A 20,911-nucleotide genomic window follows, 5' to 3' on the forward strand; every position below is an offset into this window, starting at 1 on the left:
ATGCAGGGGGGTACAGCTCGTGAATAAAAGATGAAGGGTATTAAAGGATATACGAATAACGTCAGTGGCGCGCTTGTAAATAAATGAATCACACGCATTGGCACGGGTATATACGCGGCCATATCCTCTGATTTCGAAAAACGACCCTATCGCTATATCGGCAGCCATATTTCGTCGCTCGGAATTGGAGTAAAAGCTTTTTCACTCGTATCGACTATTTGCATGGTCGGTACATTAGACGAAATATATAGCGTCGGGAATGAAAAATCTTGAAAATATGGGAGGGGATCTCTCTCGAAAGATCGAATTCCATTAAAGGAATAGATCGCGCTGGAATAGGATCTTCAATACCACATTTTGGCGACGTAAAAATATTGCGAATAAACTGACCATAGTTGGGTATACAAATGACGCCATAATCGCCATTCCTTCGTCAGTGTTTCAAACAATCGTCCTAATTTCCTAACAAAAGAGTTCAAAACGGTGCTCGCCGAGCGAAGCCGGTGCAAGAGCTTTTTCTATACATGTGCCACGGCCATCGGAGCTGACAGCCGAATAGGTCCGTCGGCAAACATCATGGAAGAAAACGTCGATTCCGATTCGGAAGCTCGCCCTCGGGGGGGTTTCTCCTGGACAATACAAAGTTTTAGCGACGGTAAAAGAGAGAGGAAGAGAGAGAAAGAAAATTCGGCGACTGAAGCACGCTCGAACGTGCTGCAGGTACTGGCCTCGTTTCGTTGGACTTTCGATTGTTCTCGCCACCGTGGCGGAACATATCGCGCCAGAAAGACAGAAAGCTTGCCGGCGGAGCTTTACTCCCCCTACCCTCCCTCGCTTCTTCCATCTCCTTTTTTTGTTTCCTGCAGCATGTCCGAACGGATCGCGAACCAATAAGTCACTATAATGGTTGCAGTCAAGATAGATCCAAAGTGAAACTTACGTGTCCGGCTCCATCCGGATCGAAAAATCGAGCGCGCGCGCACACGGAAAGGCGGCGAGACGGGGTAAAAAAAAAGTCACGGGCTGCAGAGAGGGGAGGAGGAAAGTTGGAAAGAGAGGAGTGAGAAACAAGTTTGCACTTTGTGTTTAGCTGTGGATGGCACGGTGATGCACGGTGAAGAAAATAAACGATTTACGCGTCTCGGACGCAATTTCTAAAATTGCCAATAAAACAGACGCAGCGTCAGCATACCGGTTAGATGTGTCCCCGTGCGCGTACGTACATGTTTGTGTGTGTGTGTTGAGTGCTGAGCCTGTATATAGAACGCACGTAAACGAATACGTATGCTCGTAACAACGCGCCGACGATCGACGGCGGAATAACTGATTGAGTCGCGATATCGGTCTCCGCTCGTGCGATTCCGGCCGCGATGAATTTTTTCGTCGAGTGCGCGGTTTTTTTTTTATTCGACTGCGGCAACGCTCGCCATTGTTTGACGAGAACTAATGACCCGCGGTCTATGCAAACGCAAACCGAAGAAATTCCTTTTTCACCCGATTGTTTCCCCTGTGAAAACGTCTATAATGAAATTATCGAGTCAATTTCGATTCCGGCCGTTAAATATGTTTTGTTAATATCGCGACCGTACCTACCCTTCCGCAAATGACGACGGCCGAAATTAAGAGGCCGCGAGAGTCTTGACACGTACAAACGTGATGACAGAAAGGGCACGGTGATTGGAAGTTCTAGAACATATTACTGTTTTAAATGTCTCTCGATGCGAAACTGACACTTGTACTCGTTCGTGTTGCAACGATTAGGCAACATGCTACGCTACTAAAATAATTATATTGGAAACGTAAAATGTATTCTGTTTAAAATAAAACAAATTCAAATAACGAAAATCACAATGATTGGCACAGAACCGGAATAGAGGAATATACAGACAATACTACTCAATCCTATTTCGACAAAAAACAAATGAGTAACATGAACATACAATGTACCCACCGTGCGTTTTTCCATGTTCTTAAGGGGATCCTAAAGCCGTCTGTTTTATCGACACTCTTTGTTAGAAGTAATTTTTTAATTGGCTTTATCGAAATGCAAAACTCTTTTACGGAATTAAAGTACGTAGCAAAATCTAGACTATGCTAGTCGATTTTATGTCAAAAACAAAAAAAATTAATTATTAGAATATTAGATAAATGCTTTATCCATACACCAGTATGTCAGTAGATCTTCTCTGATTACAACCCGATAAGTTAATCAACTGTATCAATTGCTCTTCGATAGATAGCATCTCTCTCTCACTCTCTTATTATCAACAGCTGCACATGCAATGATAGTTGGTCTGTTTTGCGTTAATGCGCCGATATGCTAATCACTGTATCCCTACCGATATGCTAATCACTGCACTTCTTCCTCTATTATGTGCTCTTACGTACAAGTTAATACAAATATTATGTTGAACGGAAATATAATACTGAAAGATTTTGCGAAAATAATTTCGAAAATTATTATACCGATACTTTCGTCACAAATACGTTCTGCGAATCATTGCTTTCGTCCGTTACGGTAAATTGTCCGTACGATTTTACATTTAACGTTGCAACGCTGAAATTTTTTACACCGAATAATTCCAACGACGTGCGTCCTTGTTTAACGAACACGGGAACACGCGTACTCTGTGTCAAATCTGTCGGACATTATACGGGTCAGAGGGTCGTGTATTTTTTTCCTTTTTTCCCCTCCCGTTTGAGCTCAAAAACACAACTCGGCGGCGATGTTCTGCGGACAGACTCGCGAAAGTAACAACGAATATACTTGTCGTTCTATGCCGCGAGACAGATTTCAAAATTTTAATTGCACGTAGAAACATAGGAAATGAACGAAATGGAGCGTGCACGAGTGAAAATTACGCGTATGGCATTTGCGCGTCCGATTATGATAATATCTTTCATTTGAGTAATGGTGAAACATAATTTCATTAACTAGTAGAGGAGTATACTTAAAGTCACCAGTGATGAATAAAATTGAAATAAAACTTCTTGTTGATCCAACTGGCAATATAATTAATTAAATGTTACATTTCGTACGACGTTTCGACCCAAGTGTAAGGACCTGATACTTGGGTCGAAACGTCGAACCAAATAATTTCATTAAGTTTTTTTCGCCGCGTCGTGGAAGGATCGCAGCTGAAACGGGTTGGGTTCGATCGAAAGGATATTTTATAATAGTTAAATACAATTTTAAGTACGAATATACGTACACCAACGTGCATTAAATTAAAATAAAAATTTTACGATTATTTGCAAGTTGCCATTAATATTCCGAGCCCACGAAAGCTATTTTTCTTTTTGTTTTCCTCGCCTCTACGATAAATTATTTAATAATTTAATATATTAAAATAAACTAGCACTGATTAGCTAAATATAATGGCACGATGTCCCAGTTTTCAAATAGCTTGCACTTCGTTCTTATAGCCTGTCCAAAATTTACTTCTGCCAATGTCCCAAACAATGAAACCAGTAATCAATTGGGTCAATTAAGGTCAATTATCTTGGAGTCGAGTAGTATAGTGAGAACCCTGAGAATATACCCTCCATTCCTCCTCCTTCGCGATTGTTTATCAGCGATCGAAGATCGCGAACAAGATTTTCCCCCATGGCGGGAACAATCATAATCTCATTGCCCAAGTTGAATAGCATTCGCTCGCGAATGAAGTCATACATTCGCCGTCTCTCGCACTACATCAACCACAATAGAATTTAAACCACGAGTGTCTCGCCGTGACACACACGGAACAAAGTGCCAAGAAGGTGGCAGGGAATACTTGGTATTTCTGCGCGCTCTGCTGATCCGTTTACGGCGTTTTACAAGTTCCGAATGACGTTCCGCGAGATGTGCCGGGGAGAAGGAAACCGGTCCGTCCCGCTTACGACATGTTCGTCGGTCGTTCGAAGAATTAGTAACTGCGTCTATATGGAGTGGAAAAGTCCACTCAGCCTGCTGGCGTCATAATAAAAATACAGCGGACCAACGAGGAGTGTTCTCGGCGGCCATACGATGTCGGTGTAAAGTCACCCCTCGGTCCTCTCGCCGGCCTCCTCTCCAGCACGTTTCCCTGCCATTTCCGACTCTAATCCCTCGGAAAATAGTGCCGTATACTTAACGCTTTAAGAACGTCGCATCTGTGCCGCACTGCCTGGGCACGTGTGGAACTCTCTCTCCTACGACTCGCCATCTCTGTCTGCCTTCGTCTCGCAGCCGGTGTTCCGCGAAAGGGTTCATCGATCTTCACGGCTGGTTGGAGAGGGATCGAGAGAGAACGGAGAGAGAACGAGGAGAGAACGAGGAGAGAACGAGGGTCGTGAGCGCGGGTCCTTCAAACGCGACCGCTTTAATAAAAATTGATGACTGCGAGATAGCGCGAGGTCAATTTGACGAGTGTCGTTACCCGCTTAATTACCGTTCGAGCATCACGCGGCACGGCGCGCCGAGTGTCGCACTTTTACGGACTCAAATGTCTGTTTGCGGCGCGATTTTATTTGTCTAAGCATTTGCGGCTCGTTTATTCGGAAGACGAACGCTGCTCGAGTCCATTCTATAGGTCGATGATAGAAACGTATAAAGTAGCAAAATAACGAGTGGTGCGACGTACGTAAAATAGCAAGTAGTTAAGGAGGTAATAAAGGAGCACTATCTGTCGGATATCCAGCGAGAGACTTTCGGGGCGCCCTCGTTCGTTCTTCCGGCGCGAACGGATTAGGGGTGCCGAGAGAAACTTATGGCCGAATCTAACGCGATCGATTCTCAAACTCAAAATATCAAGCGCGCGCGCGCGCGAAGGAGGCAAGCGAGCGTATCAGGCGTATAATCCGGCGAACTGATCCGCAAACTATTCGCAGGCGCACGTATACGAGGACGGCGATAACTCGGAACCGAGGCGCATAGCTCGCGAAAACTATGCCAGCGTTTCCCCAATCAGGGACTCATTGTTTTCAACGGAACGTTCGTTCATTCGTTCTCCTCGTTACGTCCCCGCTGCCGAGCACGCCGTGGACCCGATATTACCCGCATAACGAACGAACGCCCGCCCGCACGCGTGCATGCGTGCGTGCTCGAGAGAAGGACAAGTGCGTAGGACAACGGAGGGGACCGCCTTATCCCGCCGTCGTAGAATTTGCATGACGAGACAGTAAAGCGGGGTCGGCGGAGTTGGGTCGAATCAGACTGCGAGAAGCTTACCCTCTCTCGTACCGTCCTCCGAACCACGTATCCTCCCTTTCTCTCTCGCGATCCATCTCTCCCCTCGCTCCCGACATCTTTCTCTCCTCGTTCCTACCACCTCCGTCTGCCACCGGCGCGACTTTCCGTCTATCTCTACCCCGCACGCAGGCAATACATCCGTTATCTCCGTCTCGCCGCGTGGCTTTTCCATAATCTCCCGTAACTGTTGTAGCTGTCGGAAGCGAGACGGAGGTATAGCGGTACAGGACAGAGAGGCGGCGAACAGCGAGACTGGCTACGTGGAGAAATATGGAAATCGGAGGAACCGAGAAAACCGGTGCGCGCGAACGACAGGACGACGAAATTCTATCGACGCTCGTTGCATCGGCGCGGTTACACGCGGGGGAGGAAGATATTGGAAATGGCAATCGGCCATTGTGGGCCATGACGGAGAGAACGGTCGTCAACCCCTCTCCCTTCTCCCGTCTCCCACCCAAGATTTCCTCTCGTTCGTTCCCGCCGCTCGGATTCACTGGAGCGACGAACGATGACCTTCTAGATGTCATGGTGAACAGTCCCGACATTATGCTATGTTTAAAAATATCCCCGTCATATCTCGGGACACTTTTTCAAAGCAAGGGAAAGATATCGCTCTCGATCAGCAGGAGCATTCGGGGTCAAAACTGCGACGTCCGTTGCTTAACGAACGCGAAATTGGATTAATAACGGAAGCTATCAGAAAATTGAATGCAATCGAGCATCGCATTACAGTGAATAAAAAAACGTGGGCGCGTCATAATGACGACTAATAAAACGAATAACCTGCCTACAGAAGAAACAACTTGATCGGATTTAACAGCTTGGGATCGCGGCGCGAACTGTTGCGAGCACGAGCGGCAACGGCGACGAATTATAATACAACGAAAGAGACTGTTAATTAACCGCATCTGCGTATGCACGCGCGAGTATAATAGGCGCGCGTGACCCGATTTTGCGGCGCGTTAAAATAACAATGTATTTATTAACGACCACGTACGCGTGCGGCGACGCCTCCGGCGGAAAGAGCGTGACTGCGAAACTTTATAAGCGAACGCGGTAGCAGAGTCAATATATATGTATGTATGCCGTGGATACCGTGCACATCCACCCTGATGATGGGTGGATATCGAGGATGGCAATTGGGCTTGTGTGAAATTTCGTGTATGCCGCTCTTCCGGCCGATGACGCAGCTCCGTTTGAAGCACAACGCGGCGGTGACATCCAGAGGCCGTCCGGCATAATTTTGCGCTCTCTTAACATTGAAAATGAAGGAGAGCAGTCGGGTTGCGCCCCGATAGAAAGGACAGGTCGCGAAATAGACTGGTTTTAAACGAGTGTGCTCTCGCGCGAGCTAAGGCGATCGATAGCCCAAAGATCGTCGGCAGAAGAGCTCGATGAATTAAAGAGAAAGGGAGTGGCATCCGCGATGTGTGTTAAGGGGATGCTGGAGTGATTCTGCACTTTTGCCACCTTTCGCTCCTAGAACTGTCGATTCGTGAAAGCATTTGTGTAATATACAAATTATGTGGCTTTTGTGTGTAGACCGACAGTGTCCCACTATTCAGATTAAGTCAAAGAACAGCATGGTATCATTGAAATTAAGTTTAGGAGCTCAACAAGAAGGTTAGGTAACCTTATAACTTATTCGAGTGAATGGATTTTTTGTTGTATAACGTGCGTTATTAAAACATAATTATATTTTATATATAATAGTTTAGAACAAGAGTTATTTTTCTTGGAATTTACATTAATGTAATTTGAAAGAAAATCTGAGATAAATATTGCGTGCAACACGATGTCGAGTATTACCCTTGTAAAAGCGCGGACATCGCTGCTTTCAAATATTACAGGCTATGAATGCGGTTAAATCACTGAGGGCATGACAGAATGTATCAGTATTACGACAGTAATAACGGTTTTTCAGGACGCTCATTCATCCAAGCTGTTCATAAACGAAATCCGCAGAAATCAGGCAAAAAAAGGAGCATTAATAGCGCGATTTTCGCATCGGTAGATTTGACGTTGTACCAAAAGAGATATTGATATATCGGGGCAAAATCGCGTGAATATCAAATAAAAGAGGCGGCGTAACGAGCACTTTACGTTCCACATTGAAATCGTCATTGCATTCACGGCGGATTAACACCGCGAGAGTCGGACGCAGTTGGACTATCTTCGCGTCAGTTTCGCATTAAGCATTAATCACGAGGCCGGCCCATTAACGTCGCGCCCACACTTGGGCAACTATGATGCCCCCGTCGTTACGTTCCGAATCGCGTCGCGCGGCACATCCCCGCGATGCCCCAACTTCTCGGCGTTCCGCATTAACCTCCGAGCGAAGGTATTAGAAATTGCAATCAAGAAGGTATGGTATCCCGCATTCCCCCCCTCGCGCTCCCCTTTCCTTACAACTTGTCCCCGTGGTAACAGCGTGGACGAAGGACGGTGACCCCCAAAATGCCGCCGTCCTCCACCCAACGCCTATGATGATGACGGTAGCGATGGTAGTGGTGGCGGCGGTAATGGTGGTGCGGCCGTAGTCGCGCGTGCATAACTTGGTGCTCTCTTGGCTCTGCCAGCAGCCGGCTAGGTATTGATCGGCTCTGCCCGCGAGGACCACATGGCGACTCGGCATTCGTACAAACTCGCGCGTCTCCGTCGGCTCTCGCCTTTAACATGGCGCCCGTGGGCGGTCACGTGGCCTTACCACCCCCTCACCGATATTGCACCACCACCGATGCAGCGTAGACCGTCAGTGCGCACTCGACCACCGCAAGGGATATATGATGCAGCCACGAATCCCTCTCTTTCCCTTTCTCTCCCCCCCTCTCTCTCTCTGTTCTTGTCTTTCTCTCTGTCTCTCGACGTCTCTCGTTCCCACTGGTTCTGTCTCTATCTCTTCCTGCATTCTCCTCTTCAGAGACGGCTTAAATATTTGCACGGCCAGATAGAACGATATTGCGCCGAAAGTCTGGATTATTTGTGGTCGAATACGGGAAAAATCGGTCGGCGGGGTGAACGAGCACGCGGGGCCGGTGTAATTGCGGGGATATCCCGGCGCACGGCGCGCACGGGTGCTCTAGAATTCGTGCTGGAAAATAACTGCGATCCAACGATCCAGCGCTCCGCTGGATACGGGCTGGAGCTTCGTCCGGTACAAGCTTTTTAATCCAGGATCACGCGCTCACGTGGCGGATCTCTCTCTCTCTCTCTCTCTCCCCCTCTGTTTCTCTTTTTACGGTTGTCCTTTCATACGTGTAGTCGTTTTTCTCTTCGTGTGTCTCTACCAGCGGGCGTTCCTGTGATCCTACCGGGGATGCACACGCTCGGTCGATCGTACGTGTATCGGACATCTTAAGCCACGATATTAGGAGCCAGCCGTGGAGGAGATAGAGAAAGAGGGAAAGGGATCGTGAGAGGAAGGGGGACGCGATCGTTTCCGAGAGCAATGGTGCCTGAGTCAAAGTACCCTCCGGACACCCTCCATTTGTCCCTTCTAAACCTCCGATCGTCCTCCGTGGCCCTTCGCTTTCTCACGACTGTCGCATCGTCCTGCAGGACAGTAGAGGGGATACGAGGGAGAAGAGAGAGAGAGAGAGAGAGAGAGACCGGGAGGGAGGACGATCGATCTTCCGGAATGCCAGTCGTAGCGATTGAAAAGCTTCTGATTCGTGACACGAGACGAGAAATCCAACTCCGAGAAAGTTTGATCGTTTAACGGGACGTCGATAGATACACCGGTGATGTCAATCTAGTATTGCGTCAGCATTCACAGTTGAATTTGCTGTATTACGAATACGTTGAACGCTAATTACGTCGGAATATGCACGCGTACGCTTATGCCGGGTTCAAACGGCAAGAAACGAGAACTACCCGCGACTCCTTGTCGCAGATAATTTAAGATGCACCGACCGCGTCTCGCAAGTTACATATTCCTACTCAGACTTTGCACTAGCATCCGAGAATTTGCGAGATGTAATTCAAAGCGCCAACTTAGCGCTGCGCGCAAAGCTCTCGGAGAGAGGGGACGGAAAGGAAAACTTGAAACAGTATCATTAAATATTAAAACATATTTACGCGCGATACTGCTGCTGGCGGTTGCAGCAGCGCCGAGAAATACGGGCGCTACGGACTGCATTTCTTATCATCGAGGGATCAGAGCCGGGCGCTATCGCGTCAAATATCACGTGGCGTAAATTAATAGAGACACCGGAAACTATTAATTAATTAAAAGGAGAGAGCATTATTCTATCGCAACACTTGACGATCGAATGCCACGAAAAAGAAAAATGAAGAGAAAAGGAAGCGGGGGAAAATGAAGGACATTACGTTTACCAACATCGTCTGGAAATGATATTGAGCAAAGAGAGCGTTTCAAATTGTAGCTCGTTGTCGAGGGATATCAGAGATCTCTCTTTCTCTCACTCTCGAGTAAAGATTCGGACCACTCTGGGAAAAAGACAGCAGCCCAATTTGGGGCCCACAATTAGTAATCGAATTATTTGGATTGTCCACGTATAATAGGAAGATCGCACACTCGAAAGTCGTCCACGACCAGTGGACGGAAGGATATGCGCTGGCCGGTGTGACGCATTCCGCAGGATACTCGAGGACGATCGATCCCGCGAGATACGAGTCAACGCTTCGCGACGTTGGCCGTCCGAAAAGCTCCGCCGATGTTTCCGTTCGTCATTAACTGGCAAGAGCGGGGATGCGGGGAGGGAAGGACGGTGCTCACCATGTCCCAATTTTCACAAAAATGTTTCGGAAACGATCGCTGTGTGGAAACGACGAAAGGAAGCTCCGTCCATCTGATGGAAGGATCTCGCCTCGATACTACGCGATGGTCGGGAATATCTTTCCAGTAAAACAGTAACGTTTACAAAAAAGAAATTGCGAGAAAATTTATAAGCGTGTACTTTTGTATTTCGAAACTAACACGCTTAAAATTAGATGAAAGCATTTGTACGAGACTGTAAATGTATTGCTACATTACTTATACTTGTCATTGACTTCATTGTACGGAAAGACCGGCTAAGGCAAAAATAACTAAAACGAAAATGTTGCCGAATAAACATTGTTTTGTGTTGCAACATTTACCAAGTTCGCTGCACAAAACGCATATAGTTGTCTCCACTACTTATCATACCAATGCGGGTACGACAACCACAGATATAGCTGTCTCAAATATTACTATTTATTGGGGTTGTGCCAACCCTAATTAGACATGTGGTAACCATATTGGTCTCTCCGTATGCCTTTTTTATGGATGTATCGCGCTGCTGCGGAAGTTGCAATAATAATAAAATGTATTATACAATTTCTAACTTTCCACTTTTACAAGATTGCTCTTGCTTTCTAAAACGATATAAGAGATAACAAAAGTACGTATCTTATTCGTCCTTCCCGGAATTTAAATCAGACTCGATTATACGAACAGTAATCACAGAATGACAAATAGGGGACGCTCTATAGAGATAATTATCGCAATTCCGCGTAAACTTTTCGGGCGGACTCGTCGAGAAGCTTTTAAAAGTCTTAACGATACTTGCGAACAGCCGAAAGCGTAGACGTCCCGAAAAAAGGAAGGAAAAAAGAGAGAGAAAGCGACGAGAGGGAGAGGCCGGGCAACCAAACGGAGAGTTGGACGTCGAAGTTTAGAAATGCAACGGAAAGAGAAACCGTCTGCGAGGGGAGGAGAGGGAGGCGACAGACCTGGAGCTCGTATTGATCCACGTGATACGCTCGATTAGCCGCGAATTGCAACGGATTGGAGTAACTTACAACATATTGAGACCATCGGGCATAATGGTTTCGTGATCCAGCCAAAGGCTGTGGCAACAGACAGAACTGATATTCCCCTTCCCGACGTTCTCGCGTGCATCCGAGAGTTTGCGCAAGGATGCACCGTGTGCACCGAGACGAAAACTAATCGTCACTGATGAGAACTAGCAAGAGAAATTTGTAAGCGACATAACGCGATTTAATATTTCTCGCATCAGCCGGTACTGAATCGATAACGTTCAAAGCCTCGGGTCTTACGTGACAATGCGGAATAAAGGGAATTATTTTGCCTCGCGTGTCTTTCCCGGAGCCAATGTTAAACAACATCGCATTCGACATAATTATATTTTCTCGTTACGCCTGGTAAACGGATAAACAAAAATGCACGCCTGCAAATTTAGACCGGTCAAGTGTTTGCTCGGTAAGATCGTTTCGCAAAATCAAGCGGGCAACATTTCATTTAATTGTCACGATGCGTGAGACACTCTGCGAGGGCGATTTTCTGGACACCGTGTAGAAGCGGTCGTGCACACGTAGTGAACAACCGAAGAACCGCGCTCAGCAATTACGCGACGGAAAAATCGCGAGCAAAAATCAACAACGGAGAAAAACCTGTGTAATTGAGTTTGCGAAAGTTGTTCACCGAACGACACGGCGATGCCCATGTGCGTTTTCTTTTTTTTACTTTTACGCCCCGCCGCGCCGCGCCCTCCACCATCGCAAATCCATGATTATTTCCCCCCCGGTTGCGGCCCTCTCGCCCGTCTTCCCGCCATTGTAATTCGCCATCGCGCGCTAAATTAATTATACATTGCTTTAGTTAGGCACACCGACATTTGCCTGCTCCGAGACGTGCAGCGCCGTTTCCCGCTTCGAATGCGATCGCAGACGTGGCGGAATTGTTTGGATTTGAAACGGAGCATAGGTATAACTAAGCGCTCACGACAGCTTTCCGCGGCCGTAATTCGTTGGAACAGCGCGAGTGCCACGATTTCGATTTCACGGCTCCTTCCTGTATCCAAATTGCAGCGGAGCGAAGCGATGTATAGCCGGCCGTGTCTCGCCGAGCAAACTCCGTCCAGTCTAAGGCAACTTGCAGCGTAATCTCCTTTGTGTTTTCAGTCGAGATTCTTATTCCTAATTCCTTGTAATAACAGCTGTTTAATGCGAAATTTTCTACGTGGAATTAATTCAATGCCTCGTTCGCGCGATAGACATAATATGTATATGTATCGCTAATCTACTTTGACATCTAATATTATTATGTAATTTGTTCTTTCGATTCGATAAAGCACCGGAGTGAGTTTACCTACTTTTGACCAGAGTTCCGGAAAATTAAAAGAAATCATTGGATCTTTATTAAAGACCCTCCCTCAAACCTCTTGCCTGAAAAATTCGATTTCGCCGCAATGTTTCGCCGTGATTTCCGCGGTGTACTTATATTTCTTTTATAAGATCCAATTCTTCGCGCTCTCCGCGTCTCTATATCGCCAGGCAGCCGCCGACTCGGGAGCTCTAAAACAACCGCGTTGTCGTAACAACAGCTACCTCTAAAAATCACCTCCATAAACAGGCGTGTTTGTTGTGTACACTTTGCGCAAGCCTCCCCCTTTCTCGGCCCCGTTCATCCACGTCCCTGCACTTTCCCTATTGCGCTTTCACCGTGTGCCTATACGTATACATACACGCGTACAACGCGATGCATATCGCAGTTGTGTGCAGACATGTCAAGATTTTAGCGAAACTCTCGTGTGGATGTTCACATTTAACGGCACTACGTTTGAAGAATTGTAGTAGACAGCACGTCATAACTAAATATAACTATATACATATAACTTCACGCGTACTAATTTTTCTAGAAAATACACGATAAGATATAGACATAGTAATCTTGACAGCTGTTAAAGAGATTGTGTATAAAACAGGTTTGTTTTTACAAAATGCGATAGAGAGAAAAATAACAGTACACTGAAAAAAAATCTGATAGATTCAACCAGTCGTCTGCTAGAAAATGGACGAATCAGAATTCCTTTAGGATTTACCAGGTAGAGAAGTCTAGCCAAACATCTGGTTATGAAATATCGAGCTCTATCGTGCTATAAATTCTATCATACATGTCTTGTTGATCCAATCAAAGCATTTTTCGTGCAACTGAAAATAAAATTTACAATATTTAAGAAGAAATGGCGCGCGCTTGTGCTGTTCGAGTAATATTGAAATGTTAAAGTTCTTTACAAATCGCTAATAGTAGAAACATGGGATTTGATGAACCGTAATACCGTAGACTCGACGGTCGAAAATGTTCAGGTATAATTTATTTCAAACGTCGCAAATTCGACGTATCGCCTGAATTTCACAACAACGGGCTTCTCCCCCCGAGAAAGCATTTCCCATTCCAGTGGCGTCAGTGTTAGGCTCGGCAACGGCACTACCCCAGGCTACGACTACTCTCGCTCGTCGTGCACATTAAACTCAACGGCTTCGCTAATGCCGCTTTTCGTTTTACCCCCTCGTGCCTGGCGACCCTTCGCCCGCTCCGTCTACCCCGGCCACCCACTTTGCTTTCCGTCCCAAATTGATTGGACTGCGAATCGGCCGGCTTGAATTATTCATACTTTGCCCGGCGATAAACCAATTTCTACGCCGGCCAAATCGAGGAAGAAAAGATCGGACCGCCACGCGAACGACGAAACGGAGGAGGACGCCGTTGCGTGCTCTTCGAATAAAGAGACGGTCCTGCGGGGACCGAACAAACGAGAAAGGTGAACAACGATCGAGGGACAAGGACGCGAATGTGACGACTGGGGGAGGTCAATTAACTTTACCGGAGAGATCATCGAACGAGCTGCGACGCCACGCCGCGCCGTTTAATTTCATCATTCGATCCAATGACGCGGAAGATACGCCCGAGAAAGAAAATAGACGACTTCGCGCCACGCTACGGCTTTATCGGCGAGTATAAAGCGCGAGAGAAAGCGAACGCTCGTTGTCTTTCTCGCTCCTCTCGCATCTCCCATGTCTAGCCGCGGCACTCTCCGTCTCTTTCTCCCTCATGCGCTGACGTGATATTTTAATCTGTAGGTTAAGGACACGTGAACCGTCGTCTGCCTTAGAAAGACGCGGCTCGACGTCGACGCCGTTATGGAAGGAGGCGCAAAGCGTGTGTCGCTAATCTATTTGTGGAGAGCGCGTCAAATTTCAAAGGTAGGATTAAATCCGCACGAAGACTCCAACTGACGTGATTTTCACCGGGATAAGCGTACGGGAAACGGGTCTGAATGGCTCGATATCGAAGCGCGCCAATTTAAAAGAGAAAATGTGTGGGCAAACATTGATAAGGGCACACCGGTTGTATCCCGCGAGAGCAACTAGCCTAAGTTACGGCGATTCGATCGACAGAAGTATGAGAGCTGTATATCGAAGATTTTCCTGTCATTTTTATCGTCGTGGGCACCGATTTACAACGATTTCTGTCCACTACCTCGCCCCCAGGGCGAGTCAACACCCGCGATAAGAAGACACTTTCAGCAATGCCCTGACGAAGGAACCCACTCAGCCCGCCGCTTTTGACCTTTTGCTTCCCTGGATCGGGCACGGAGCGGGGAGAATCTTCTCGACAAAAGATTTATGAACCCCTCGGCAATGGCAGCACGCTACTTATTCCACCATAGAGTACGCACTCGAGATGCACAAAAAAATACGGGGAGCGGCGTGTACACGCGAGCGATCTTCAAAGAGAGAGATCTTGAAAGAGGAGCGTCTCCCTTTCGTCTCTCGCGTCGAATCAATCATTTCCAGCCCCGCGAGTGTGTCCGCCAATTGCCGGCCGGTAATTTACACCGTAATCAATTGTTGTCACCTTAGAATTTCAAAGAGGATAAAAAGAAGGGGACTATATTTCGAGCAACTTTGACGAAAATGACAACGCTGAATTGTACATATTTAACAATTATGTCTAGACTTGAAACGTACGTGTGTAAAATTTGGGTTTGATTTACCGTATAGTTTCCGAGATATATTCACTTAAAGTTAACTGTTTTTAACATTTCGCTTATCGCCATTGGCTGCTGAGGTAGAAAACCTGACACTTGGATAATAAGGATTGAAACAAAAAGTGGGAGCAAAAGTAGTTGAACGTTTAAAGAAGCGCACGTTTAAATTTCAACGACGCTGACCGCGCGATATCAGAGTATGATAAATCCAAAGAAAAATTTGGCTGGGTTAACTTTTTCGTGCACAGTAATGCTTTGCGGATGTGGCAACGTAGGTTATGCCATTTTCTTTGTTTTTTGGTTAAGTGTTCTTGGCGTTTTCGCTTCTGCTCTAACACTTTCTTTTTTCTAAAACGCCCTTTATATCGTAACTGATTTTCCATTACGATAATTAAAGTAGCTTTTCACAATTTATCACATTCGCGGTGAAATGCGATGTTACCACGATCAACGCTCTGATAACACTACGCGATTTAGAATACTATTTTATTTTCTGTAACTCTTGTTTATTTTATCGGTTTTTAATATTCTAAGGGAAGCAAGTGTTTAAAACTCTGTTCTTGAATTTAATACAAAAGAATTCGTTGTCTATTGAACTTTATTGATCAAGTCTTATTTTGGGAAAGTTATTTGGGAAACTACCTTAATGTCATTATCAATGTTATTCAGTTCCAATCGCCAGTTCAATCGTTATAATCGGACAATACCGAAGCGACGAAAACGGCGATGAGAACGCATCATTAACGCAACAAACGCTATCGATGTTTAACGACAACTTTAGCAAGTGTGCTGTCGTCCCATCGATCTACTTGTTTGCCGAGGTCAACGACACCGAGACACTACAGCGATCAGTTATCCCCCGTGGGAGCTCGTCGAAAAAGTTTCTCTTTTTTCCACAACGACGTAACGGACGGCCACGCGGCCGCTACGTTGTCGTAACAAATGGTCTTTTTCTTAGGCGACGTAAATTTTATCGGTGCACCCTCTCGTCAAGACGAGGAGTCCACCATCTCTGTAAAGAACTAGAGGGAAAGAAGAGAGGGCGAGAGAGAGAGAGAGAAATAAGACACCACGTTACCGCATATCTCGCCCACGTTCTCATTCCGCGATCAGAGTCAATTGACACAATTCCCAGCAATTTTAGCCAGTGGTTAGGCCGAGGTCAGGTTATACGTGCCGCGGCGCATACACAGCACGCTGAAACTAATCATAATGTATCCTCGTCGGTCGACGAGGGGCACCGCGGGAGGAGAACCGCCGCCGTGATTGGTCCGTTGCGGTATTCCTCGCTACCAGATAAAGTTACCGTAATATGGATTAACTGCCCGCCATAGCCCATATTCCGATCCAGCACTCACGCTCCGGCTCACGATGTAGTAATGAACTCATAACGGCCGCTGTTATCAGCCGCGCCGCTGCTCGAGTGTCTTTTAATGACGATTCACGTGAACGCGTAATCGATATATCTGCGTACGCGAGGCGTAAAGCAGAACGCGCGGGCGTTGCGGTATCTGATTTATCGTTCCAATTTAATTACACGACAGACGATCCCGCTTGGAGGGTAGTATAGTTTTTGCTCCGCCCTCGTAATCGGCACATTGAAATACCGGTACAAAGTGGGGCGCCTATAGACCCGTTTCGCATAAATCTCTAGAGTAGACGCGAGTGTCTATCCCGCGATGTGCGCCGAATATTTCTAGACATCGCGCACTTAACATGATACATGTACCATTATTTATGGCAATTTATTATCGCGTCATACCCATCCATCTCTCCCTGACAGAATTTTTGCGTGTGTCGTCAACACCCGCGCACGTGAATAAATTTCGCGAGCGCCGAGGGGGGGGGGGTGGAAAGCATTGGCAAGTCGCGTATTTTCGACACACGGCCATTTAAAAAAATTGTTGTGCGATCGCCAAGTCCGCTCGTTGAAATTTACGGCGAATTCGGTTCCGATGTCTCGCCACGTTATCGATCGGCGCGACTTTCGGAATACTAAAGGGGTGCGCGCGGTTCCAGCCCAGTGATCTCCCTTTATCCGTAATACACTGGCGCGCCGAGGTCGCTGCTTTCGGCCAGGCTGCTGCTGCTGCTGCTGCTGCTGCACGGCGTACAGTTTCGAATTTTTAACCCGTGCACTGCACAGCTCACGAATTATTCTCCGCGAAAATTGCGTGTACGTAGCCAGCGGGAACCCCGGGGTTTTGATTTACGGCGATCGAAAAACGAGCGGATATTTTTACATTTTAACGAACGACGGCGATTGATCGCGGATCTGCTAGCCGGGCGCGACTTATCAATCGCTACGGTAGAAAAAAAAATGCAACAAGTATCTCTATAGAAACCCATATACCGCGTAAAAGTAAAATCTTTAGAGGGGGGGAAAACGAACGTCGGTTGATGTCGTCACGTTGAATTCTGACCAACGGTTCGATAATAATTTACATCTGGGCGATGGACGCGGTGGAATAATCATAAAGAGGATTTCATTAGTATGCAATTGGCTAACCGGTTATTAGCTCTCTTTGAACGTCATGACTGATAGAAGCGTGCGTCATTCGCGCCACATAATCATGGAAAATGTTCGGCTGATAGAAGCGGGTTGGCACTGCGAAAATAGTTAATCGAGTGTTACTCCATTTCGTTTGGAATTTTATCGACTCCGATCTCCGATCTCTTCGGAGCACGTTGAGAGAAATGTGGGATCAATCGGAGAATAACAGGATAGTTATGCGAGGCACGTGTGCGGGAACACGTGGGAAAATCGCCGAAAGAGAAGACGGCGAGGGTTTAATGGCATCGACGTAATCGCGTCAACGACACACGCCGGAGAATCCATCGCCCGACGTATTGATCCGTCACGCAGTCTCCATCATTATCGGAGGCCTCGTCGCGTCGATTTGCCGGCTGTCAATAGGAAATTACAACCGAACGTCACGTAAATATTTATAGATCGTATCGCGGATAACGCGCGCTAATGCGAGGGCATCACATTTGCTAAAGCGCAAAGATCATAAAGGGGATTTAATCGAGGCATAATTGGTTAATCGGTTATTACCGCGGTAGCTTTTTAAACGTCACGGCTGATAGCAAGCCGGGTAAGCGCGCGACTCCGCCGCGGCCTGGTACAATAAACACCCCCGTGGAAAACGCGCGGGGCTTCGCGAGGTCCTACAACAGCGACGCGCCGTTGATTGCAGTTTCCGGTTCCGCGGTATGATTTCGCCCGTTGTAGAATTAGCAGAAATTCTGACTCAGCGGGTGAAACGATATCGCCGTCGCAGCGGCAGCGCATTAATGACACGTGCTTCGCGTAATTTCAATAGCCGATGCGGTGCATCGCGGCCAGCGTCGCACTCTATATTTCGATGCACACCGGCGCACGTACGAACGACTCGGCGGCTAATGCATCGCCCAACGAAATCCGTCACGACGTAATGAGCTCGCGCTGCCCGATGTCGATGCGGATAGACAGAGAGCCGGGACGTTTATTCGACGTCGACCGAGATAAAGTTCCCCCATAACCGCCAACGGAGCTGTGTACATAATGTTTACATAGAATGCTTACATGGATTCGTCGGGTCTGGCTAGCACGACCGGAAGGAAAAGATTAAATAGAAATTTCTTTTAAATGTGCTTTCCCAAAGACATACTCTTCGTCGGAAATTTTTCAATGCAAGTTACGTTATCATTTTTCATAGAGAGAAGTCTCCTATTATAAGGCTTCTAATATTAGACAGCAGGTTTTCAACATTCAAATTCAATCACAATTCTTTTTTTCGCAACGATTACGTCATCTATAACAATGATATATATATTACAGTATGAAACATGAAACAACTTGAACTCCATTGCAATAGTCTGTGGGGAACAAAATGTGTTCAACAATTGTAGAGTCATTAGTGACAATGGACAGTAAAAACATAGTAAACGCAATGTACATCTCTTTCTAAAAAAAAAGAGATGTTGCGGCGTGAATGTGTTAATATCGAACTACACGAACTACGGAGAAGCAGTGGAGGCAACTATATGCGTTTGGTATAGTACACGTAGTGAATGTTGAGTTAGAAAACAATCTAGATGCCTCAATATTTCGTGCGGCAATATTTTAATATTAGTTGTCTCAACCTCAGTCGCCACGGAAAAAAACATTTAGCTGCTGTAGCTAAAACTTAGTAAAATATGGACAGCTAATATTTTTAGTTGTGATAGCTCAATATTTTGCTACGACAGCAAACCGTTTGCTGTCGCACCTAATACAATAGGCACATTTCCGTGTATATAATAAGTTGCATGGACTAATATCGCAATCATGAGGACTTTAATAAAATGTTAAGTCAATCATAATTTAGTTGAGAGTACTGTAAAATGTGTGTTGGCTCCTAAAATGATTATAAATTATAGTGAGATTATAGCCAATGCAACCATTTTTTCTCTGGGTGTAAGCTACTGGGTGTAAGCTTGCGTTACTCGACCTCGGGGCGCAGAGATAGACATAGAGGAACATTTACACCGACAATACTGAGAGATGAAAAATTCCCCTATATGCGCGATGAAAAAATGTTTACACAAATCGTGTCAAAGGGGATTTTTTAAATTGAAATTTGAAGAAATATCCCCTTTTGAGAAATTTGAAAAAATATAATATGAATATGAAGAAAAAAATATCCCCTTAGAAACATTTATATGTCGTCGAGAATAACCAACTTACCAATTACAAGATAATTTATTTGCTCGTAACTTCACGAGAAATGGTTCATTTACGAACAAGAACCTTGCAGGATGGATTGCTAAAGAGCATAACGACACACACGGGGGAGAGCTAACGTTTCGAGCGATACGGCCTGTACCAAAAACGTGATCAACGAGCGAACATAATTCGTACAACCTCAGACTAATGGCCATCTGTTCCCGCGGTTCAAGTAATTACAGCGGTAAAGCGCGGTTCTTAATTCCAGCGATTAATCCACATTTCACGCGGCACATTCGGAATGATTTAAGAAATTTCACGACGGGACGACCGCGCGATAATAACGCGCGTGATACGTAACGTTTAATTTGCCCCGAGCGCGAGCGCGGAGCACGCATCGCGCTATTACACCCGGAAGAGCGGGCGATGTTGAGAATGATAACTAATTCGCGCCACGTAATCTCGAAGAAAAACACCATTCCCGTTATGCGCCGCGTCGTAGCCGGCGCACATCGAGTAATACGCGCATTATACGCGCCGAGGACTGCACATTTCGCGTCACCTTTCGCGCCGGCAGCCCTGCGAAACGCGCCGTTATTAACGCTCTTCGGATCGCCGAAACTCGACTCAGGGCTCCCCCGAGATCAATAGTCGCGGTGCAGCGTTTACGCGTTATCGAATTTCATTGGACAAATTGTAGAACGACGTGCCCGCTCACGACTCGCAAAATAAATTGCGGGCGTTCGTATGAACAAAAAAAATCTATTAATACATTAGGTACGTTGAGAAACACCGCCGTTGCTCATGCTCCAAACACTTTGGAAAGAAAAATGTTTATCTTCAAAGCCCAGCGGGAATAGATATGCAGGTTTCCAACTTCGGCCATCTGGGTACAAAGTTCCGTCGCTTTTCCAGAGTTGAGAGTTGAAAATTCGCTATCGCTATTGAATGCCATGAATAAAACCCTATTTACGTCTAAGTTTCTAGCTGCGCGGTTAGAGTGAAATTTATTCATTAATAAGATCGCGCGTTTTCAATAAAATTCACGTCGATTCTCCCCCCCCCCCTCCGCCCTAGAGTTTCTCTTACATTCTTTTCCCGTAAAGTTAATATCGCGTCGTTCTTTCTACCTCCGCGGATTAATCGGGGAGAGGAACGTTGACCCAAGGGCTAGTTTCTTGAATTTATTCGCAGGAGAAACGTGTACGGAAATTCTATCCTTACAGAAAAGTT

General features: G+C 46.3%; 1 protein-coding gene across 4 annotated transcripts in view; it reads right to left on the reverse strand.

Moving 5' to 3' along the window:
• LOC105562732 (semaphorin-1A) overlaps positions 1-20,911 on the reverse strand; it is a 191,542-nt gene that overhangs the window by 166,306 nt on the left and 4,325 nt on the right. The window lies entirely within an intron of this gene.

The sequence above is a fragment of the Vollenhovia emeryi genome, unplaced genomic scaffold (assembly GCF_000949405.1).
Source record: "Vollenhovia emeryi isolate VEMERY1.0 unplaced genomic scaffold, V.emery_V1.0 DF939184.1, whole genome shotgun sequence".
In the NCBI taxonomy this organism is placed as follows: Eukaryota; Metazoa; Arthropoda; class Insecta; order Hymenoptera; family Formicidae; genus Vollenhovia; species Vollenhovia emeryi.